The sequence below is a fragment of the Aphelocoma coerulescens genome, unplaced genomic scaffold, assembly GCF_041296385.1.
Source record: "Aphelocoma coerulescens isolate FSJ_1873_10779 unplaced genomic scaffold, UR_Acoe_1.0 HiC_scaffold_46, whole genome shotgun sequence".
NCBI lineage: Eukaryota > Metazoa > Chordata > Aves > Passeriformes > Corvidae > Aphelocoma > Aphelocoma coerulescens.
This window is the reverse complement of record NW_027183804.1, coordinates 1735683-1759921: the sequence shown is the minus strand read 5'-3', so window position 1 is coordinate 1759921 and position 24239 is coordinate 1735683. Positions and strand designations below refer to the sequence as shown.

General features: G+C 56.0%; 1 pseudogene; it reads left to right on the top strand.

Annotated features, from left to right (window-relative positions):
* The first annotated feature begins 15420 nt into the window (after positions 1 to 15420).
* Positions 15421 to 24239, top strand: part of LOC138101737 (zinc finger protein 420-like) — a 99745-nt pseudogene continuing 90926 nt past the window's right edge.

Genomic DNA, 24239 nt, shown 5'->3' with positions numbered 1-24239 from the left:
CCTGGGCAGGCACAAGGTCTCTCCCCTGCTCCTCTCACCTCACCAGTGCCACTGTTTCCTGCAGCATCCTCAGCCTTGCCCAGCACAGCCTCCTGAGACACTTTGACCCAGCCCTTTCCTCCATCATCCTCGTGCACCTGCTCAACCCTCTTGGCCTCAGCCTGATGGGCAGAAATGTCCAGGGCAGGGAGGCTCCAGGGAAATGCTCAGGACAGCCATGGGCTGCACAGAGAGACACTGGAGTGGTGGGTCTGTGGGGAGAAATCTGAGCTGCCTGCCTTCGGAATCACCCCCAGGACCTGGACAGGGCTGTGCTGTGTTCTGGGCACTGACCTGGAAATGAGGGACGTGGAAAAGGCCTTTGGTGTCAGGGACGTTGGGAAGGCTGGGCAGTGTCACTGTGGGACCTCTCTCAAAGCCCTTGGAAAGGCCGGAGCCATCGCAGAGGATCCTGGGCACTCGGGAAGGGCAGACACGGAACCAGTCTGCAAACAGGGCAGGGAGGGGACTGGGAGAGCCCCAGACTGGTCAGGCTCAGCAGGGAAGGGGATGTGGCAAATCCTCCCGCAGCCATTCCAGGCACTGGCAGGACAAGGCAGGGATTGCAGACCCCTGGGGGAGGGAAAAGAAGGGGATGTTGTGTGCCCAGACTTCAGCAGGGCCTGTGACGGGGTCTGCTGGGCTCTCCTCAGAGCCAGGTTGGTGAGAGCTGGGCTGAAGCGGTGGAACATGGGGTGGGTGGGAATTTGGCTGGACAATGAGGGTCAAGTGTCACCCGTGGTACAGAGTCCTCTTGGCAGCCACTCCCTGGTGCCATCCCTCAGTGGCCTGCCCTTGGCTGCTGTGGAACATTCATATATTCCCTCTATACCACGGACAAAATGCATTTCCAAGTCCTCTGTGAGCAATGCCAAACTGATGCCAGCTGAAAACAGAGACTAGACAAGAATAAGGGAATAAAGGTAAGTATTTATTTCAAGGGCCTTCAAGGTACACCTTGGGCAGTCAAAAAGGCAACACCCAGGATGGACCCCGAGTCACAAGTTCTTCACACTTCTATAAGTTTGGTTCATTTGCATATCAGGGTTGATTCTCCAATTAAAACTTCAGCTAATGATGTAATTTCCCCAAGTTTACCCCCCTTCTTAAGATGTTAGTTTACACATTTTGGGCCTAGGACAATCTGGGTGTCCTTGGAGAGCAAGCTTGGGGAGGCTTGTTATGTCTAACCAGCATGAGAGAACAGCAGCTGACAGGCCACAAGAAACTTCCGAGTTACACACTAGGCAGTGCAGGATTTGAAAAATATAAAAGTTAAAATCTAAGGCATCAAAATTGCTGGGAGCCCTTGAGCAGCCTCATCTGGTTAACGCTGCCTGCTAGAGAAAAGCTGAGCAAAAGGACACTGGTGGGTTAAATGTGTCCGGCCATCAGGGGCCCAGCAAGCCTCTCTCTCCCTCTCTCTGTGATGGCCCAGACTGAAGGGGAAGGAAACACCCGAGTTTTGTAGATGCTCGTGGCTGAATGAAATGAAAGCACTCAGAGAGCCAAAAAAAGCCTAGGGATTTTTATTAATTCATTCCACATCTGGCATAGAAATTGGTCTGTCAGTGCCTGAGCTATGTAAGGCCATGGCAGTGGGTTTTGTACAAAGGCACAAGAGGGAAGGTGAAAGGGAAGAGAGACAGAGACACAGAGAGACAGAGACAGAGACACAGAGAGACAGAGAGGTGAACCAAAGAGGGGCAGAGAGAAAGAAAACAGAGAGAGAAGAAGAGATCCCCAGTCCTGGTTCCAGCACTGCTCAGCCAATGGGATGTCCAGGGGGCTGGGCACCCGTGTGTCTGGGCTCTGTGGGAGGACCTTTTCACTGATCAGTTTTCCCTGCCCTGGAGATAAGTGTCTCACTTTCTGTGTAAATCAGTTATCACGTGCAGTTCCTTCTGCTAAACCTCTCTGGAAATGGCTCGGAGGCTTCGGGGTCTTTGGTGGTCTCAATCCCCCCCAGTCCATGCCCACTTCTCCACCTCAATCCTGCTCTTGTGCCATGCTGTGCTTATGCCCAGGAGCCAGAGCAAGGATGTTTGTCCTGGAAAAGTGCTGCCTTTATCTGCATGGCCCCTTCTCCAGCCACAGCCTATTCTCCCTCACAGCGTGGTATTGCCAGGAATCCTTGGCTGTGCTTCCCAACACTCCTTGGTTGGTCCCGCAGCCATCCTGTGTTCGGTGTTTGGGACACACAAACCAGTCCTGATCTTCTGGGCTTCTGCACCTCCTCAGCAAGGGCCTCAAAAGGTAAAGGCCACATTTGGAAGCAAAGAAATAACAAATGAGATCAATTCTCTACTTCCCATCCGCAAACAATGTGCAGCCACCTCCTGGCAGGAAAGGACCGAGCACATGTACTCCGTGCTTTGTAGGACAAATGTCTTCACAAAAAACACCCCCAGCCCTCCCCGCCACCCCCCTCCCCTTCCTTTCCCCAGTTCATTGCTGACCATGACGTCCCATGGAATGGGAGATCCCTTGAGTCAGTCCAGCCCAGCTGTCCCCTCCCTGTGCCCTCGGGAACACTTGCCCACCCCCAGCCCATGGTTTGGGGGGGCTGCAGAGACGCCTCATGCAGGGCCAGCCCTGCTCAGGGACAGCCAAAGCCTTGGGCTGGGACCAACCCCGCTGCAGCCACGAGTGCCAAGCACAGCAGCCCAGGGGCTGCTCTGGGCAAAGGCAACTCCAGCCCAGCCACAGCCCGGCCAAGGGGGCTCAGGGGGCTCTTCCCACCTCTGTCATTCCACGATTCCATGAATCTTCTCCCTGCAGAGCTCAGTGTCGACACAAGTGACAGAGAGGCAGAAGCAGAGCTATAAAATGCACCAGTACAAACACAGCAGCTCCTGTGAGGAATGAACCCTCCCAGGGCAGTGCTGGGGCAGGAGAAGCACCCAGAGGGAGGATGAGCTCAGGGCATGTGTGTGTGTCCAAGGCACAGAGGGTGAGGCTGGGCAGAGGTCAGGGCAGGGCTGGCAGTGGCAGGGCAGAGCCGGGGACAGCGAGATTGTCCATTGGGACACAGCGCAGCCTCATGGAACTCAGCAGGCCACTGTGCCAACATGGAATCTCATGGAACCACGGCTCCACTTTGATCAAGTGGGGCCTCATGGGACACCGGTGCCACTGGGCCATTGCCAGCTCCTGTGGAATCCAGTGTCCATTGGGACACAGCGCAGCCTCAGGGCAACCTGGGGACCAGTGTGGGGCAAAGGAATCTCATGGAACCAAGGGTCACTTGTGACAGAGAGGGGCCCCATGGAACACAAGGGCCACAAAAACATTGCCAGCCCGAGTAGAAACAAGGTGCCATTGTGGCAGAGCAAGGCCTCGTGGGACCTAGGGGAGCACAGGGTCACAATGGATTCTCATGGAACCAAGGCCCCATTGGGACAAAGCGCGGCCTCATGGAAGGAAAGCCGGTGCCACTGGACATCTGCAGCCTTGGAGGAAGCAAGTGTCCACTGTGACACAGCACAGCCTGATGGATCCCAGGAGAGCACAGTGACGCCAGGGAATCTTGGGGAACCAAGTCTCAGCTGTTACAAAGAGGGGCCTCATGGCACCCAGGAGACCATTGTGACACCGTGGAATCTCATGGAAGCAAATGTCCACTGTCCCATGGTGTGGCCTCATAGAGCACTGGAGACCATTGTGACACAGTGGGAAAATATGGAACAAAGGCTCCCGAGGGACACAGCAGGGCCTCATGGAATCCAAGAGAGCATTCTGATGGAATGGAAACTCATGGAACCAAGTGTGCACTGTTTTACAGCGGGGCCTCGTGGCACCCAGGACACCACTGTGACACACTGCAATCTTGGGGAACAAAGTGTCACCTCCAAACACAGCGGGGCCTCGTGGAAGCCAGGTGCCACTTGGACATTGCCAGGGCATGTGGATCTCAGTGTCCACTGTGACACAGCACAGCCCCATGGAACTCAGCAGGCCATTGTGACAACATGGAATCTCATGGATCCAAGGCTCTACTTTGACAAGGCGGGGCCTCAGAGGATGCAGGTGCCACTGGGCCATTGCCAGCTCCTGTGGAATCCAGTGTCCATTGGGACACAGCGCAGCCTCAGGGCAACATGGGGACCAGTGTGGGACAATGGAATCTCATGGAACCAAGGGTCACTTGTGACAGAGAGGGACCACATAGAACACAAGGGCCACTGTCGTGGTTTGACACTGCTTATAATACCAGCTACTCATGAAAATCATCACAAAGGGCTCATGAGTTGAGATAAGGATTGGGATAAAAACATTCTAAGTTCAAAACACGCTCAAACTTAAAGGTATAAAGTAAATTTATTATTAACAGAGTAGGATAATGAGGAAGAAAAGAAGCCTTTCAAACACCTTTTTTCCCCTCCATCCCCTCCCTCTTTCCCTCCAACAGCACAGGGAGACAGGGCCTGGGAGTGTTTAAGCCAGTTCATCACTCGAGATCTTTCTTCAGGTCCCTCAGGGAGGGGAGTCTCTTTCTTCCGCTGTGCCGTGGGCTCCTTCCCACGGGAGAGTTCTCTGTGCACTTCTCCAGCGCGTTTCTAATTTCACGAGTATCAGTCCCGCCCAGCCTGCTGTAACCTGAGTCCCTCCCACGGGCAAAACAGCCTTCCCAAAACTGCAGGTGTGGGTCATTAGTCCATGGGGTGTAGTCTTTTAAGGATCAGCTGCTTCAGTTTGGAAGCAAGGGCCTTCTTTCTCTGTCTCTGGAAGCAGGAGCCCTCTCTCCCTGTTCAGGTCTCCCTCTGGATTACAGCTTTTGTAGCATCCACCCGCTCCGGCGTGAGCACCTTTTCCCACGGGCTGGGAGTGGATCTCTGCATCCCCCTGTGGACTTCATGGATCCCAGGGAGACAGTTTGTTTTATCCCAGTCCTCACCACGGCTTGCAGAGAAAATCCCGACACCAACACTGGGAGCATCTCCTGCCCCTCTTTCTTTCCACTGACCTTGGTGCTGCCAAGTTGTCTTTCTCTGCATGTCCTCACCTCCTCCTCTTTCTGCAACTAGGAGGAAAGAACTGCTGCTCGTAAATGAAGTGTAAACATGTTAAGAATAACCTTTCTATGCAGATATTAACTAGTTAACATTATAACTGGGGTCAAAGTTCCAAGATGCTAATATAGCTTGAGTTATAAGATACCTGTATAATCTGGATCATAACCTCCTGTACAATGTAATAGCTGGTACAGGGTTAACTGCTGTTCCTAAGTACCATTGCCAACGAATGCCAGCAGTTGCAGGATTTCTGCAGGGTTTCGCAGCACGGAGAAGTTGATTTGGTCTCGGTGCTGCCCCGGGCAATCGTTTGCCGTGTTTGCCCTGCCGGCCCCGTGGCCCCGCTGCCCCTGCGCGGGCGGTCGCAGCCGCCGTTCAGCGCCTCTCTTCATGCGGGCGCTGAGAAGGAGAAGCCGCCGCCGCCGCCCCGGCCTTTCTGCTCGCAGCGCGGCTGGCTAACAGCGGCCAGGCAGGCCAAGCTCGCCGCTTCATCTGTCCTCCCTCACTCACTGGGCTTGGGGAGATCCTTGGTAAGTGATGCCCGGGAAGCCTGTGAAAACAGGAGTCAATCTGATTTTACCACCCGTGTGCTGTAATGCAGCCTCCAAAAGGAGCGATGCTTTTCTGCACCTGTGCACACACGTGTCTAAAGCACGTGAATCCTCCATTAGTTCCACATTCATTCTGAGGCTTTGCACCCAACTGTTCATTTTTTCCTGATGTTGCTCATTTTATCTTCAATGTTTGTAAATCAAAGCAGATCAGAGGAAACAAGTAATACAAAATTAAAATAAAAACCAAGAACACCAACTGACAACACTGCAGAAGATCATTTTATATTATACTTTTTATTAAATATTCTGTCAGTAGATATGTTCCTCCTAATTCCTTTATGCCTTTTGAACCACAGCTATTTATCATTATACCTTTTTAGTATTTATTATGCTTTTTAAACCCCATGTATAACAGACTGATGCAATCAGAAGCAGTTTTCTATCCCAAATAGACTGAAAAACTCACTTCTCCATCCCAAAGAGACTAAAGCCGGTGTGTTTGGTGTCCCATGTCCCACAGCCGGTCCCGGTATCTCCGCAGGGGATTTCTGCCCTGGGGCAGCCCCGTGGCCATGGTGACACCCTGAAACATAGATTTAAAAGAAACAGAAAGATTTTAGTTATAGGCTAGCTGTGTTGAAATGAGTTAGAATAAGAAAGAATTTGAGCTGGACTAGAGTTAATTAAAATAGTTAGCTAGATTTGAAATGGTTTTTAAGATGTTAGTAATTGATTACGGAATAATTGATGATCTGTCATTTGCATGTTTGTTTAGCTGTGCTTAGAACGGGGAACAGAAATATTGATCAGTTGGTGTAGGGAACAAGGACAATTCCCAATTTCCTCCCTCTGTGGGAACCTATTCAAAAATCAGGCAAGAGGAAATTGGGAGGTCACTAAAGTAATTAAGATTGTTAAAGTTCAGAAAGGCAAAAAAGGTGCAAGTGAGGGAGATGAGCTTACTTCATCTGTCTGGGACCACCGACCCAATTCGAGAGCAGCGACTCAATTCAGAGCACGCAGTGCGCATGCTTAATGCCATTAAAGCTCATTTCCATACGAAGCGGAGAATGGGAGGGGTCACTGTTAGAAATATGTATTTGTAGTTTGGATATTCATCACTTTTGTGGCTAAATGAACTCTGTAACCGTTCATACCTGGGCACTGCGCATTAGGAAGCTGTTCCACGCCGCTGTCCGACGCCAATAAAACATTCACTTTCTAACTCTCACCTGTTAGAGAGCTTTTGTCTGTCTCAGCTGGATATCGATATGAGATCGATATTCACATCTTGGTAAATCAAGCCCCGAGCACGGACACTGGGGCCGGTGTGCGAAGGCGTTTGGGACTGCATTGTTTAGCAATGTTTGTCTTTATTCTCTCTGTCTTTACTCTCTCTGTCTTTACTCACTCTCTCTTTACTCTCACTCTATTCTCTTTATCCTTACCGTCTCTCTCTTTTCCCCTCTCTCTTTATTCCCTCTTTCTTTACTCTCTCTGTCTTTCTCTCTCTTTACTTTCTCTCTTTATTATGTCTTTACTCTCCCTTTTCTCTCTCTCTTTCTCTCTATTCTCTCTTTTCTCTCTCTGTACTCTCTCTTTACTCTCTCTCTTTATTCTCTCTCTGAAGAAAATGAATACAAAAGCTAAATTTTTTAGCAATATAATATTGAACATTAATTAGTCGAACAAAGGCAAATCACAGCGCTGGGGCACTTGGCAATATTGCCAGAGGCGCCCTCCATTCATTTCACTGTGGACTTAAGGACTCTCTTAAACTGTTCCATATTCATTAAGCCCAGAAAGTCATTTACACTTCACTCAACTTTCCCCCTCTCCGGTCTCTGCCCCTTCCGCCAGCACGCCGCCGCCTCGGTGCTCGGATCTTGAAGAAGAGACACAAAGTCCGAACAGAACAAGCTCTGCTGTTGTTTTCTTTTTTCTTTTTTTTTTTTTTCAGTTATTTTATGCTATTTTATTTTATAATCTATTTTACTTTTCGTTTGTCTTTTATTTCTTTTTGCCTTTTTATTTTTTCTTCCATTTCATCGGCTTTTTCGCTATTTTCACCTACCGCAGCCTTTGTTCCCCTGCCGGAGGTTTGCGGTGAGGCGCTGTCCCAGCGGCTCTCCCCGGAAACCAACGAAATCAATTGAAATAATGATGAATTGTTGAACTCTTCCCGCTGCTGTTTCCAGAAGGCCCCGGGAGGAGCCGGGGGCGGGAGAGGTGTCCCGGTGCCGGGGGCAGTCCCCGCTCGCCGGGCGGATCCCGGTGGCGCAGCTTGGGAGCCGCGGAAGTGCCCGAGGGAGCGCGGGGGCGGGGGAAGAGGGGGTGCGAGGGGGTATCGGTGCGGGATAAGGGGGCTCGGGGGGGTCTCAGCGCCGGGGATGGAGGTGCCGGGCGGTCCCCGTGCACGGGAGTGGGGGTTCAGACCTGGATATGGGGGTGCAAGGAGGTCCCGGTGCGGGGAATGGGGGGGGGGTCAGGTGGTCCCTCTGCCGGGAACGGGGGGGGGACGGGGGTCCCCGGCCCGGAGAGGGAGTTTCAGGGGAGTCCCGGGGCCCTGAAACGGTGGCTCAGGGGGTTTTCCTGGGACGGGGAATGTGGGTTCAGAGAAGTCCCCTTGCCGGCAATGGGGCTTCAGGGACGTCCTCGTGCCAGCTAAGGGGAACAGGGGGTCCCGGTGCTGGGCAGGGGGATGCAGGGGGTCACAGTACCCGGAAATGGTGGTTCAGGGGGTTTCGGGAAGGCCCCGGGGCCAGACAAGGGGGGAACAGAGGGGGTCCCGGTGCTGGGGAAGGGGATGCAGGGGGGTCACAGTGTCCGGGAATGGCGGTGCAGGGTGCTCTAGTACCCGGAAATGGGAGCTCAGGGGGTTCCCGTGCCCGGGAGTTGCGGTTCGGGGGTTCCCGTGCCGGGGGTCCCACTCGCCCCTCGCCCCCCCAGGAGCGCCCCCGGCCCCAGCGCTGGAGCCATCGCGCTGCTCCGCTGGGCCCCGCCCCCAGAGCCGCCTCCGGCCCCGCCATTGGCGCCGCTCTTTCCTGCCCGCCAATGGCAGCTCGGGCTGCTCGTGACGTCACCGGGCGCCGGGCAGATCCCGGCGGCGCAGGGCGGGAGACGGAGAAGCCAAAGGGACCGAGGGAGCGCGGGGGGAGGGGACGGGGCAATTCCAGGGAATTCCCCTGGATCCCCTCCTGCCATCCCCCGGACCCTCCTCGGCCGCGCCCTGCGGGACCCCCGGGCCGGGCCGGGCTGAGCTCCCGGGCCCCGCGGCCAAACTCTGCCTGGAACCCGCTGGGTTCGGCCCGAAGCGGGGCAAGCAGCGGGACCCGCGGATCCATTTTGTCCTGCGGCTGCGGGGCCCCAGCCCCGGCGGAGCAGGACTGGGCGCTGGGACCCCGATCCCTGACTCCCCATCTCCTTCTCTCTTTCTCTCTCCTCTCTTCTCCCTTTCCTTTGGGTGATCATAAATCCCGGAGCGGCTGCAGAGCCCCGTGCCCAGCTCGGGTTTCCCAGGAAAGGGAGGCCTGGGGCTGAGGTGCCCCGGGATGGCCGGGAATGGGGTCCAGGGGTCCCCGGGGTCAGGGAAACAGGGGGTGCAGGGGCTGGGATAGGAGGATACCCGGGGCAGGGGGTGCAGGGGGTGTTGGTGCAGGATGAGGGGTGCAGGGGGGTCCCAGTGCCCAGGAATGGGGATTCTAGGGAGTCTCAAGGTAAAGGAAAAGGGGGGCTCCCTAAAGCCCCCTCCCGCAGGGGCACGAACTGAGTCAGGAGCTCTAGGAGAGTGAAAAGGGGGCGAACCCCGGCATAGGGGAAATTCCGGGAGGGGCTCAAGCGCTCCTGGCGGGACACGGCCCCCGGGGATCCCCCCTCACCTCCTCCCGCAGGCGGAGGCCGAGCCCCAGCCCAGGAGGACGAAGCCCAACACGAAGTCCCCGGCCCCCGTCAGCATCTTGGGGGGCGTCCGGCGGCAGCTCCGGGGCGGGAGGGGCAGGATCCGGGAAACGGCGGCGGCTGCCGGGAAGGGACCGGGACGGACTGGGACAGGCTGGGATGGACTGGGACAGACTGGGACACCGGGATACACCAGGACCAGAACCAGGACCGGAACCCACTGGGACCAGAACTGGGTAACAGAGGTCACACTGCGAGCAACAGGGACCACTCTGAGGGAGACTGGGAGAAACTGGGAGCGGGCTGAGTGCAGCTGGCAGCAGCTGGGAGTGGCTGGGAGCGTGCGGGAACAAACTGGGTGAACATGGAACACCCGGGGGACGCGGAACAGCCGAGGGACACGGGATGTCCACGGACCGTGGGAGGTCCAAGGAACGCTGAGCGTCGCTGCCGCGGCTGGAAAATGGAGTTTTTATCCCGTGACGTTGCCGGGGAGCAGCGGCAGCTCCGCGCCCCCAGCCCGGGGGTGGGAGCAGGGGAGCCGCGGGCAGCACCTTCGGGGCACAGCCGGGGGCTGGGGGGCTCCTCCCCGCAGTTCATTTCCTCTCCCCTCCATTCACATTTTCTCCCCAGAATTGAAGTGTTTCTCGCCCCGATTAAACTGTTCTCCCCAATTAAGCCCTGAGGCCCCTCCGATTGAGACCTTCTGGAAAGAGCAGCGGGAAGACTTCAAAAATCCATCATTATTGCGTTGGTTTCAGAGGGAGAATCGGTAGGACAGCATCGCACCACAAACCTCCGGGAAGGAAACAAAGGCTGGGGGGGGGAAATAGAGAAAAAAACCCGATATAATAGAAGAAGAAAAAAAAAAGGAAAAAAAAAAAGAAAGAAACTAAGAATAAAAGAAAAAGAATGAGTATGATAGATTATAAAATAAAATGGCATAAAATAAATATGAAAGAAGAAAATAACGGCAGAGCTCATTCCGTTGCGACTTCGGGTCTCTTCTCCGAGCTCCGAGCTGGGTCTGAGCCAGGAGCCGGTGGGCTGGGAGAGACATCGCTGCTGAGGGGCTGAATATTTCCGAAACTAAAGGATCAAGGGACAGCTTGAGGTTCCAGCAGTCCCCACGCACACGTTCGATTCCCTCATTTCAAGCTGAAAGCTCAGCTCCACTTGTGACTCTGCTTTGTAGCGATGGATGGAAACATTCCCCGCAATTCCCGTCCAAAGAGCCCGGCAAGGTTCGCGTCGGGAGAGCTCCCTCGGGGCAGCCCCGGCTCCTGCCCTGCTTGAGTCCCTCTCGAGCCCGCTGTGGTTTCCAGCTGCTTCGCTCCGGCTGCCCCAAATGCCCGTGAATTGCACGGAACTGGAACAGATCCGAGTCCTCGTGGCTCGGGCTAAGGGCAGGGAGAGGTCACTGAGGGATCGCCATCGCGGCCACAAGAGCCCCGACGTGGGGAATGAACTGGATTTGGGACGGAGCGGATCAGAACAGGAGAGCGAGGAGGAAAATAAACCCTGGTACAGAACCTTCCCCCGACCTCTTTCTCCTTGCCGGAGTTCACTTTATGCCCGGCTCCTCCCTGCTGTGCCCAGCGGGGCAGGGAGAAGGGATGGGAGTCGCGCTCAGTTCGTGCCGCTGCTTCCCCCTCGGGGACAGGAATCCTTCCCTGCTGCGGCGCGGGGTCCCTCCCATGGGGTCAGTCCCTGCCCTGGCCAGCGGGGGGTCCCTCCCCAGCCGTGCGGTCACTCCCCGGCCCGGCCCTGAGGCGCGGGGCAGTCGCGGGGCAGCCGCGCTCCGGCCCCGTCAGCGGCAGCGCCGCTTCGTGCCGGGCAGGAGCGGCAGAAGGAGCCGGGCGGAGGCGGGGGCTGAACCCCGGCAGCAGCGAGGAGGAAGAAGAGGAAGAAGAGGAAGAAGAGGAAGAAGAGGAAGAACAGGAAGAAGAGGAAGAAGAGGAAGAAGAGGGAGAAGAGGAAGAAGAGGAAGAAGAGGAAGAAGAGGAAGGGGCCGGGGCCGCAGGCGGTGTCCGATCCCCGGCAGCAGCGGGGAGGCCTCGGGCAGCGGCGGCGGGCGGGGCCCTTTGGAGCCGCCCCGAGGGCTCGGTGCCGCCCCGGGCCCCTGAAGGAGCCGCTCGGCGGGACGGGCGAGCTGGGAACGAGAGAAAACGCCGAGAAAAGAAGGAAATCCGATCAAAGAGCCGCACCGAGGGGCGTCTCCGCCGGCCCGTGGAACTGAAGGAGCCGCACCGAGAGACCGGCGAGGAGCCCGGCGCTGAAAGAGCCGCAGCGGAGGGCGGGGGATGGGAGGTGCGAATGGAGTAAAATATAGAGATTCGAAGGAAAAATTATAAAAGAGCCGCACCGGGAGAGGCCGCTGCGCAGCGACTAAGAAAGTAGCACCGGGGGGTTCCGGGGCTTGTTCCCGTCAGCTCCACTCAGCCCTCGGGCACCGCGCTGGGGCCCCGCGCACTTTTCCAGCCCGGCCGCCCCCACGGGCCGGGCCCCGCGGCTCCCGCTGCCGCCGCCTCGGCCCCGCCGAGCCCAGAAACCCCGGAAAATCGCTCCCATGCACTAAGGAACCTTTCCGTGCGCAGCCAGGGGCGCAGAGGGGGGATCCTTATGAAGTCCCCTCCCCTCAGTCCCTCCTGGGCACGGCCGGGCATTAGCGCAGCTCCCGGGGCTGTGTCCCGGCACCGGCTGCTGCCCCAGGGCACGGGGCTGCCGCGCTCGGGCATTAAACGCGACAGATTTGGGGAGCAGGGACAGCCACAGAAAGCCTCCGGGAGCCCTCGGGAGCCTGGAGCTGCACGAGGGCCACAAAGGATGCCCTGGACACAGCGATGGCCCCAGCAGCGGCTCTGCCCCCCAGCACGGGGCTGTGTCCCAGACCCCCCGCTCCAGCCCGAGGTTTGGGGGCGGCAGCGGAGCTGCTGGACGGAGGAGGAGCAGGAGCGGGAGGAAGAGGAGGGATAAAGGGGAAGGGCGGGAGGAAGAGGCGGGCCAGAGGGGGCAGGAAGAGGAGCCTCCATGTGCATCCATCGCTCTCTGTGTCCGCAGCTCTCGGCCTCGGGAACACCGCTCCCCCCATCCCGCAGGTGACCGGGGAGGGGCAGCTCGCCCCAAATATCTTGGGCGGTGCCTGGGGTTGTTTCGGGAGAGCGGATTTTGGAGCTTGGAGGACTCCAGCACCCAGCCCCAGATATCTTTGTTGGTGCCTGGGGGAGGGGGGTTTGGTGGGGCCCGGGAGGGGAGGCGGATGTTTGGATCTTGCAGGGCTCCGAATGTGAGTCGCAAATGCCCCTTGGGGGATATTGGGGAGCCCCCGGCACGCGGGGTTTTGGGGGTCCCGGTGGCGGCTGCCGGGAGAAATGGGATGGGGCGGGATGGGGCCCGGGAAGGGTGGGATGTGGATTGGGGTGTGGGATGAAGTGTGGCGGAGGGGGATGGGCGGGATGGGGCCTGAGAATGGGCAGGCGAAGGTTGGGGATGATGAGGCCGGGGGGACCCCAGTCCTCAGGGGCCTGCGGGGTATCCGCCAGCTCCGAGGGAGTTTTGGGGCACCCCTAATCCTGAGGGGGCGGTGCTGGCAGCGGGGAACACGTGGCTCCGGCACCTCTGGCCGCAGCTGAGCCCCCCCCGCCCCCAGCGCCCCCCGGAGCGGAATTTGGGGAGGGGGAGGTGGGGGCGGCCAGGCCGGGCCCCCCCGCGCTGTCCCGGCGGGGGCCGAGTGCGGGCGGGAGCCCCGCGGGGCCCGGCCCTGCCCGGGCACGGCTGATGCCGCCCGCCCGCGCTCCGCACTGGTCCGGACTGGTGCTCCCAGTGCCGTGCGGGGCGGGGCCGCTCTGGGGACCCCCCAGGGCACAGCGCGGCTGCTTTGGGGCTGTCGGCAGCGCCCGGCGCTGGGCATGGGGCGTGTGGGGGCAGCTGGGGCCGCACTGGTGGCACTGGTGGTGCTGGGAGCCCCCCCGGGCGCGGGGTGAGCGGTGAGAAGGGGGGCGGGTCTGGGACCCCAAATTGAGCGAAATGGGGAATGGAACCCCCAAAGTGAGCAGGAGGGGCCTGGAACCCCCAAAACCAAGGCCGGGGGAGGGGAGGTGGTGATTAGGGATGGGGAATGTGCAGAAGGGGGGGGGGTGGGGGGAAGAGGGGGCTGGGACCCCCAAGCAAAGCGGGGTGGGGATGGGACACCCAAATTGAGCTGGAATGGGGCTATGGATTGGGGGAACGCTGAGAAAGGGGAGGAGAGGGGAGGGAAAGGTGGGGTTGGGACAGCAGAAGAGCAGTTCCATGGGGGTGCAGCTCTATCCCCCAGCACCTGAGCCCTGGAGTGATTCCCTGGGGCTCTGGGGAAGGGAGGGATCCGCACTGGGGGGGTCCCCAACACCCCTGTCCATCCCTGGGGCTGATCGGGGGCTCCCCCCACACAGCAGCCGGTGCTGGGGCAGCCGTGGGACAGAGGGGGTGGGAAAGGGGGGGCAGGGTGGGAGTGGAGGAGGAGCGGGAGGAAGAGGAGGGAGAGAGGAGGAGGAGGAGCTGGAGAACCACGAGGTTCCACCGCCCGCCCACTGTGTCCGCAGCACCCCCAGCCCCGGTAGCATCTTCCCCCCCATCCTGCAGGTGAGCGGGGAGGGGGAGCTCACCCCAAATCTATCGGGGGTCAGCAGGAGGGGTTTTTTTGGAGGGGTGTTTGGAGCTTGCAGATTCTGGAATCGAGCCCCAGATGTCCTTGCATGTCCCTGGGAGGGATTTTTTGGGCCAGAGTGGATATGTGGATCTTGCAGGACTCCAAAGCTGAGCCATAATTGCCCCTTGGGGGTCTTGGGGGGTCCATGTGAGGATTGCCCGGTCCTGGCGGGGTTGGACATTGGGTTTGGGGATCCCCAGGAGAGCTGGGGGCTGGAACACGGGACCCCTGGAGAGGGGAGAGCAGAGAGGGACGATACCAGAGCTGGGGGACCCCCAAGAGCCTGGAGGGGTGGGGGGGCCTGGAGATGAGGTGGGGTTGGGATCTCTCAGCCCTAAAAGGGGCGGTGAGGAGAGGGGGGAGCCCCAAGTGCCTGGGGTGGAGGGAGGCTGAAGAGGGGACCCTGGGACCTCTGGGAGCCAAAGCAGAATTGGGAAAAAAGGGACCTGTGGGACCCCCAAAACCCCCCAGCATCCCTAAGCAGGACCCCAGAGAGGGGGATCCCCAGGACCCCCGGGACCCCCAGCAGCCCTGACAAGGGGGACCCCCAGAACCCCAAAGTGAGGAGACTGGAAAGGGGGAACTCCTGGAGGCCGTTTTTGGTATCAGTCTTGATTTTTTGTTGGTTTTATGGACACCAGGTACCCGGTGAGTTCCAGAGCTGGACTTGGGCAGGAGGACCCCCCAACACAACACACTCATCCCTTGTTTCTCCCCAAACCAGGATTTCCCATTCCCAACCCTTGGCCAGATGGAGGAGGAGGCTGTGAGGAAGAGGAAGGAGCCCCAGGACCCCCAGGCAGGTGAGGAGGAAGTCAGTGCCCCTTTCCCCCTCTCTCCTGCTCCATCTCCCAGCCCAGCATCGCCCCCGGCTGCAGGACAACCCCGCTGCCGACGCCGTCCTGCCGGGGACGGACTGGGGGGATCTCCTTCCCCTTCCCTGTGGCACGGAGGCAAATCTCATCCTCTCCTTGTCCTTCCTCCCCAGACAAGGAGCTGAGGACAGAGCCCAGGGAGGACAAATCCCCAGGGCAGAACCTGGTGGAAGAGGCCGTTTTGAGCGGCTCCACAGCTCAGGAATCCAACAGGGAGGAAAAGCCCCGGAGATCCCACAGGAGGAGGGGCTGCAAACGCAGCCCAGGGTGCTCTGAGGAGGAAAGACCCACCCTGTGCCGGGAAGGCGGCCGGAGATCCAGCCAGAGGTCAGAGCTGGTGGTTCATGAGCAGCTTCACGATGGGGAGAAGCCCCACAAGTGTGGGGAATGTGGGAGGAGCTTCAGGTGGAGCTCCCACCTGATCAACCACCAGATGATCCACAGTGGGGAGAGGCCCTATGAGTGTGGGGAATGTGGGAACAGCTTCAGGTACAGCTCCAGCCTGATCCGCCACCAGCGCATCCACACTGGGGAGAGGCCCTACGAGTGTGGGGAATGTGGGGAGAGCTTCAGGTACAGCTCTGACCTGATCCGCCACCGGCTCATCCACACCGGGGAGAGGCCCTACGAGTGTCCTGAGTGTGAGAAGAGGTTTCAGACCAGCTCCAGTCTCCTCCTGCACCAGCGGATTCACACGGATGAGAGGCCCTTCCGCTGCCCCGACTGCAGGAAGGGCTTCAAACAAAACTCCCACCTCATCACCCACCGGCGCATCCACACTGGGGAGAGGCCCTACGAGTGTCCCCAGTGTGGGAAGAGCTTCTCAGAGAGCTCCTCCTTGATCGTCCACCAGCACATCCACACTGGGGAGAGGCCCTACGAGTGTCCCCAGTGTGGGAAGAGGTTTCAGACCAGCTCCAGTCTCCTCCGGCACCAGCGGATTCACACGGATGAGAGGCCCTTCCGCTGCCCTGACTGCAGGAAGGGCTTCAACCGCAACTCCACCCTCGTCACCCACCGGCGCATCCACACTGGGGAGAGGCCCTACGAGTGTCCCCAGTGTGGGAAGAGCTTCTCCAGGAGCTCTAACTTGACCCGACACCAACGGAGGCACCGCTAAGGGAAGCCCTGCGAGTGCCCCGACTGCGGGAAGAGCTTTGTCCTCTGCTCCAACTCCATCTCCCGTCAGAGGACCCACGTTTGGCAGAGCCTTGGTGACTCACATTCCCTGTGATCCAGGTTGGGAAGACCCCTGGCTGGTGCTCTCCACGTTCTCCTGGATCCCTGTAGGCACCTGTGTGAACGCAGGGGCAGGAACATCCATCGGGACTCAGATCAACATTGGAAATACATTGGGAAGAGCTGATTTTTTACCTTTACACCCTAAAATTTTCATCTGTTCTGTCCAATTGTTTCTTCTGGTGGTATCAAGCAACCCTGGATGATCTTGGAGATCTCTTGCAGCCTAAGTAATTTCTGTGTTAATCCCACTGAAACAACCAAAATTGGGGTAGAAATAAAGAAATTAAACAAAGAGATCTAAAGCGGCACCATTTTACCCGAATTTGGGGGTGAATTTGGGGTTCAGGGGAATATTCGGGAGGATCTGAGTGTTGTGAAGCCACGAAGCCAGGCAGATTGGGGCCACAATCTCACAGTTGTGCTGGCAGAACGTGTCCACCTGAGCCCATCTATTCTACAGGAATTCTGGTTGTCTGTCCCAGTCCCTGCCCTGGGTCTCTCCCTTTGGGGTGTGACCTCCAAAGTGCCCAAATCACTGCTGAAGTGCCCGAGCTGCTCTGGGCTGTGGATGTTCCTGTCCCCCAGCCTGTCCTGGTCGGTGCCAGGGGGGGTGGAGAGGGTCTGGGGGTGCCTTGGGGGACTGGGAGGGGCTTTTGTGGGCCTTGGAGCCACTTATGGTGCTGGGACGGGCTTTGGGGGGCTTTTGGGGCCGTCTGTGAAGGAGTTTTGGGGTGGGTGCAGGGGTGTGTGGCTTGGAGGGAACTTGGGTGGGTGTTGGGGGAGATGGAAAGGGGATTTGGTGGCTTTTGGGGCCATTTCTATTGCAGGGAGTGGTTGGGGGAGTCCTGGCTGGGAGCTGTGGTGTGGTTTGAGGGGTCTGGTAGTGGCTGTGGGGCTGGGAGGGGCTTTTAGGGCCTCTCTCCCAGACCCCAAAGCTGCCACCAGACCCCACCCCCAAGATGCTGCTGGGGGTCAGGGGCTCCATGTTGGGGTTCATCCTCCTGGCACTGCAGGAGAAGGTGAGGGGGGGTCCCCAGGGGCCGTGTGTGTCCCCTCAGAGCGTGTGTGACCCCCCCATCCCGGTGTCACCCCCTTTTCCCTGCCCACAGGGCTCCTGAGCCCGCCCCTGCTGCCCCGGGAGGGAATTTGGGGAGGGGGCAGAGGGGGTGCGCAGCCCCCGCCGGGGGATGACCCCGGCCCAGCGCCCTTCGTTCAGCACCGAGCTGGGCTTGGGGCCGCAGGAGGAAGAGGCCGATGGGAAGCAGATCCTGCAGGGGGGACAGGGCTTGGGCTCAGGGCAAGGTCCTGCCCTGCACACCTGGCTCAGGTGTGAGCCTGCCCCGGGAAGGGAGCGGGACATTCCCATCCCCACGGATCAGGGCTGGGAGCAGGAAAAAGGAAGGAAAAAGATGAAAGACCGAAGAAAGAAAGAAAGTTAAAAGAAATCAAGATGGAACCCTTGTGCCACTACGGGACCTTGTGCAGCCAAGGAGAGCATTGTGAGAGTGCGGGGCCATGGAACCAAGGGACCATTGTGACCTTGTGGGGCCTCATGGACTCAAGGGACCATTGCCACACTGTGGGGCCTCATGGAATGAAGGGTCCATTGTGACACTGCAGAACCAAGGACACCATGGTTACACTGCGGGGCCCATGGAACCAAGGCACCATTGGGACACCCCGTGGCCTCATCCTCTTGAATTTCAGCAGATCTGAGGGATGGCAGCACCTGCAGGCAGCACTGAAGGGTTCTGGGGAGAGCCTTTGATCCCTGCTCCAAAGGAAATCAGAGAAAGACCCCTGGTAAGATAAAGGCACCTTTTCCTTTTCCTTTTCCTTTTCCTTTTCCTTTTCCTTTTCCTTTTCCTTTTCCTTTTCCTTTTCCTTTTCCTTTTCCTTTTCCTTTTCCTTTTCCTTTTCCTTTTCCTTTTCCTTTCCCCTTTCCCCTTTCCCCTTTCCCCTTTCCTGGTGTAAACTGTTGACCTGCCTGTAAGGTGCAGCAAAAGCTTTGCCGGGTTTGGTTCAAGGTACCGAAGGTTGGAACAGGGAAGTGTTCGAGTCCCTTCTAACAGAAGGCTTGCAGTCTTTGTGCCATGACTGCCTGGGATCCATGGAACAAGTGTGTTCTGGCAGACTCTGGGACCTCCACAGCAATCCCATGCAGGAGCCAGCACTGGACCTGCACCCTGGTGGGAGCAGCGTGGTACGGATGGGAAACGGGCAGCTGGGTGTGCAGTGGCAACCTCGAGCCAGGTCATAGAAGCCCAGGCTTTAGCTTTGAACACAGCAGCACAAAAAGCAGAATGAATGACCTTTCCTAGAAATCACTGAAGGAAAAAGGGTGAACATATGGACTGATTTGAACTCTGGGTTTGGAATAATACATGCCCAGGGAGCCACGTGGAAGGAAAGGGCACAGAGGTCTCCAGTGAGTACAAAAAGAAATCAGTCACCTACTGCAGAGTGTGCCAAAGCCAAAAGAAGTGGCCCTGATGCCCTTGTAAAGCCCATGGGTTTGGAGACTCCCCAGTTAATCCAGGGAATCCATTGGCTGACCAAACAGCTCAAGAGGGTGCTGAAAAAGCTCTCCTTGCACTAATACCTGGCAAAAACTGGAATGTTCTGCAACAAAAACCAGATTCCAGTGATCAGGACAGGCAGTCAGCCCCAGCAGCAGCAGCTATGGAAAATCCCAGCAGGTGATTGGTAACCCCGTGTGGGCAGGTAATTGTAGCTCCGCAATTAACGTATAATGGAACTAAAACATCAGGAAACATGTCGGGAAAGGCGCGGGAGACGAGCTCATGATTTCATGATCGGCAAGCCTCGATTTTATTGTCTTTTCATCTCTTATTTATACAACACTTAAACAGCTCATACATATTGCAAAACCTGAGCTCATGATTGCTCATCTTCTCTCGTGGGAACAACATACTCCGCGGCGATGGTTTCTTCATTCCAGTCTGCTCTGGCTTGTGTCCTGTTGGACACCCTGTTGATAAGAAACCCCTTTTCCCACGACAGGCTGACTCCTACATCCTGCAAGCCTCTATCTTATCATGTCCTCTGCTGCACAGCCATTCCTCAGATAAGCTCTCTACACTTCCCCCGTTTTCTTTATGCGCTATCATGCTCAGAGTTGTTGTTTTTAGCAGTACCCTCTTGATACAAGTTAGAGCGCAGCTGAACAGGACTAATCCTACCAAAACCATGATCAATAAGAGAAACAATGTTTTTACCATGCTTCTTACCCAACCACCCAATCCCAGTTCACTGACCAGCCCATCTAGGCCAAAGAAACCTGTATCTTTCTTAATTTTTTGAGAGTGATTTATAAGCTGTTGAATCTCTGCATGAATAGAGCGAGAATGATCATTTAGATCCATGCAGCATAGTCCCTCAAATTCTTCACACCCGTGTCCATGAACTAACAACAGAAAATCAATAGCAGTCCTATTTTGTAATACAGCATGTTGGACTGTGCTTAAATCATCTGCTAGCGCGGACAGTACTCTACTTGTTCCATTTGCTTGCTTCACTACCCAGCAGCTTAATCTCTCTATATTGCGATGAGCTCGAGCTGCTTTCCTTGTCCTTTTTCCGGCGTCTGTGAATCCAGTAATGGCATTGTGGATAGGCTTATCTTCTCGCAAGGGTTTTGAAATCCAGTTCCATGCTCCTATCCACTGTAATGCCTTGGGAAACAGGGGACCGGTCTGAATTTTGGCTCCTGAGGACAACAGCGCTTCCGTGAGTAATGAAGAATTTAGCAAGTACCAGTCGAAGGCAGGTTTTTCCATTGGGAGATTGATGCACTCAGGTTCTTGTCCTCCAATTTCCAAAATGCGCAAACGTCTTTTCTTAATTAAATTAGCCAAATTTTCAAGTTTTGTGGTAAAAGTTTTTCGTTGCTGCAACTGTGGTGATATCCATTCTAAAACTGTCAGCTCCCCCGTTTTCTTTAGCTGCGTAATTGCGCCGAGGAGGTGAGTTTCAGAATTCCAAATAGTAAGAGAGAGGGGGATGTCTGGATTAAGACGCGAAACAAAACCGTCTGTGATACAGGTGGTGATTTGTTGTAGAGCTTCTTGTTGCTGCGGCGTTAGGTGTACCGGTGCGCATGGGTCTGATCCTTTTAGTAAGGGACGGAGCTGGTCTAAAAGAACATTAGGGATTCCTACTATTGGCTTCAACCACTGCAGATCACCTAACAGTTTTTGAGCGTCATTTAAAGTGGTGATTGAGGCTTGGATATGTAGTTTTTGAGGCTTCACTCTTTGATTGGTGATGACCCATCCTAAATACTTCCACGGGGAGGATATTTGAATTTTGTTAGCAGCTATTCCATTCTTGAAGAGAGGAGGTAATAAGCTGAATTTCTGTTTGGTCAAAAGGCTCCTTCTGCGCAAACAAAATATCATCCATATAATGATAAATGATGGTCTGAGGTAACTTTTGTTGCAGTGGTTGCAATGCTGCATCGACATACAATTGACATATGGTGGGAGAGTTGCGCATTCCCTGCGGCAATACGGTCCACTCAAAACGTTTGTCTGGTTCACCACGATTAAGAGCAGGCAATGAAAAGGCAAATTGCTTCGTATCATCTGGATGTAGTGGAATTGTGAAAAAGCAATCTTTCAAGTCAATAATAAGAAGAGGCCAATCTTGTGGCAACATTGCTGGATTAGGGAGTCCTGGCTGCAGCGCTCCCATAGGCTCCATACGAGCATTGACAGTTCGAAGGTCTTGTAGCAGACGAAACGTGCCATTCTTCTTTTGGATGACAAAAATTGGGGTGTTCCATGGGCTTGTCGATGGCTTAAGATGTCCTTGTTGAAGCTGCTCATTGACTAGAGCGTGTGCTTGAAGCAGATTTTCCCGTTTTAAAGGCCATTGCTTAACCACCACAGGGTTATTGTCAGTCCATCTTAGTGGCAGCGGGAAATTCCAAGCAACGGCCCTTAGCAGAAATGGCGATCATCGGTAAGCACAAAACTCATTTGGGCCAATACATCTCTTCCGAGGAGGCAGTCAACTGTGTGGGGTAGAGGGGCGATAGAAAAAGTTGTGGTAGTTTTCTTGCCCTCAATTTCTACAGTTATCAGCGGAGATTTGTGTGCTAGTTTCATTCCTCCGACACCAGTGATGGCTGTCATTGCTGGCAGAAGAGGCCAATGTGAGGGCCATGTGTTCACATCGACAATGCTGGAGTCTGCCCCTGTGTCTAGGAGGCTCTGTAACGTGATTGTTTCTCCTTTATAGGTTAGGGCACACGGCTTCCGTGGATGGCTATTAAGATCGATGGTGAGCAAGGTTAGTTCCCCAGTTGAGCCGTAGCCTGTATGAGCGTTTGGTTGAGCCTGCAAGGGTTGCATGCCTTGTGTGGCTTGAGGCAAAGGTACAAATTGAGCTAGTCTTTGGCCTTTAGGAATCCTTACAGGTGGATGAACAGTATAAGCCAGTATGAAGATATCACCCTGTGAGTCAGCGTCCACCACGCCTGGTTGAACGAACAGTCCTAGGGCAGTGGCAGATGATCGGCCAAGAATCAAGCCTCCTACTGGTGTACCATTGAGGCAGATGGGTCCTGTGAGTCCTGTAGGGATGTTATGGATTTCAGACGTCAGGAGATCACAGTCTACTGAGGCTGCCAAGTCCAGACCGATGCTGTCACTTGTTGCTTGCTGGAGGCAGGGCAAGGGTTTGCAGCTGCTACTTGTGTCCCTGCGCGGCTGCTGGACGCGCTGCTCCGGGAGTTTCCCCGCTTCTTGTTACGGCAGGCATTCGAGTTATGCGTGTTGGATTGGCATTTGTTGCACCAAACTCCGGATGCTGAGCACTCCCGATGAAGGTGGCCCGACTGGCCACATCGATAGCATCTCATTCTGTTTCCCTCTGGAGGCAACCGGGGGCACGTGGCTGCTGCTTGGAGGGGAGCAAGGGCGGCCGTTACCTGCATCTGAGCACTAGCTGCTTGTTCCTTCAATCCCTCCCCCAGCTTTTCTAACGCGTGGACTAAAAAGGCTTGAGCACCTGTGGGCAAGGTCGCAGCTTTATCTAGTAATGCCTGAGTGGTCCAATCACCAGGTATAGAGGTAATCAAAGATCTGGTGCTAGGGTTGCTATTTTGCAAAATGCACTGTCTTAAAATGGCATCTTGCATATGGTCGGGTGTCCCTGCCCTAGAGATAGCATCCATAACCTTATCAACAAAGGAGCTTAACGATTCATCACGACCCTGCTTGATGCTCATATATAGGGGGGTCCCTCCCGATGTCCTGACTTTATCTATTGCTCTCTTAGCTACTGCCATTGCCTCCCTAAGTTTATGCGGCCCTAGTCCAGCTTGAGCTTCAACTCTGAGATACGGGCCCTGTCCCATAAGCTCATCTACAGTAAGGCCTGTTAAGGGGTCCCCCTGGGGTCTGGGGAGATTAGCGCTACTTGCCGCTTCCTCTCTCCACCTTGCCTCAAAAAGCAATCTCTGAGACGGGGTGTAAATGAGTTTCGTGATGGCCAGGATATCGGCAGGCAGAAGAATGTGGGCATTAAAAAGATAATCTAACATCTGCTTAGCTGGTTCACTAGACACCCCAAAGTTACTGACTGTTGCTCTCAGCTGGGACAGGAGTTTCCAGTCGAGATGGGCAAACTGCGCGTTCTGACCCCCTTGCGCATTAGTAGTGAAAACAACAGGGAAAGCCATCGCTTCTTGTGCCGCTGCTAGGAGTTCAGAATCTCCCCTTTCCATGCCGTCTCGGGCAAGCGCCTGCCACAACTCTCTCCTCCTTGCTGCCATAGCCTCCGCCGGGTCAGATTCTGCCCCAGGGACAGGCTCCGTGGCATTAGAGGGGTCGGGCGGCAGCGGCGGGCGTGAGGGGGTTAATGCAGAAGCGGCGATTGAAGCGGAAGGCGGGGGAGCGGGCAGGAGGGTAGGCAGCGTGGGGGATTGACTGTCAGCGGGGGGTGGCTCTGGAGGAATCTCAATAGTGGCAAAGGCGGGGGGGTTGGGGGCCGTAGGGAAAACCGAGGAGTCATTATCTTGGTTACGGGAATGCGCTGTCTTAATACCTACGACTGCTCGCTTCTCTGCCTGCACTAACAGTAACTCATTATGAACTGCTTTCCAAAGTTTGCTTATTTTCTTGGCTGACTTATCATCGTCTAAAACAAGGCTAAAAAGTTCATCCACGTACCTCCGCCATTCTGCTAATTCGTGAATGCTGTGAGGGTCGGGAAAGAAGCCATAGGAACGCGAGTGAGTTAGTAGGGAAGGGAGGTCTTTTTCTAAGTTAAAAGCTTTAAAGTGATGCTTAAGAAGAAAAGCTTTAAATAAATCCTGTGCTGCTTGCCTATCCATACTTACGGTACCGTTGCTAGCCCTCCAGGCTTCGGCAGCATGTATCAGCGAACCCACCGGTGTGGTCGTTCGGGCACGGAGACGGGAACACAGTTGTCCTCCGCTCTTATTGCCGTCCCTCTAGCTGCAGGACCTGAACCCAACGCACCTTTCCTTGTGGAAGTGGGGGTGGGGGGGGTACATGACGTGCCTTCTGTTCGGGCGTCAGATGTCGGGAAAGGCGTGGGAGACGAGCTCATGATTTCATGATCGGCAAGCCTCGATTTTATTGTCTTTTCATCTCTTATTTATACAACACTTAAACAGCTCATACATATTGCAAAACCTGAGCTCATGATTGGTCATCTTCTCTCATGGGAACAACACACCCCGCGGCGATGGTTTCTTCATTCCAGTCTGCTCTGGCTTGTGTCCTGTTGGACACCCTGTTGATAAGAGACCCCTTTTCTCATGACAGGCTGACTCCTACATCCTGCAAGGCTCTATCTTATCATGTCCTCTACTGCGCAGCCATTCCTCAGATAAGCTCTCTACATCCAGAGGAAGGGCAGCACCGAGCCCCAGGGT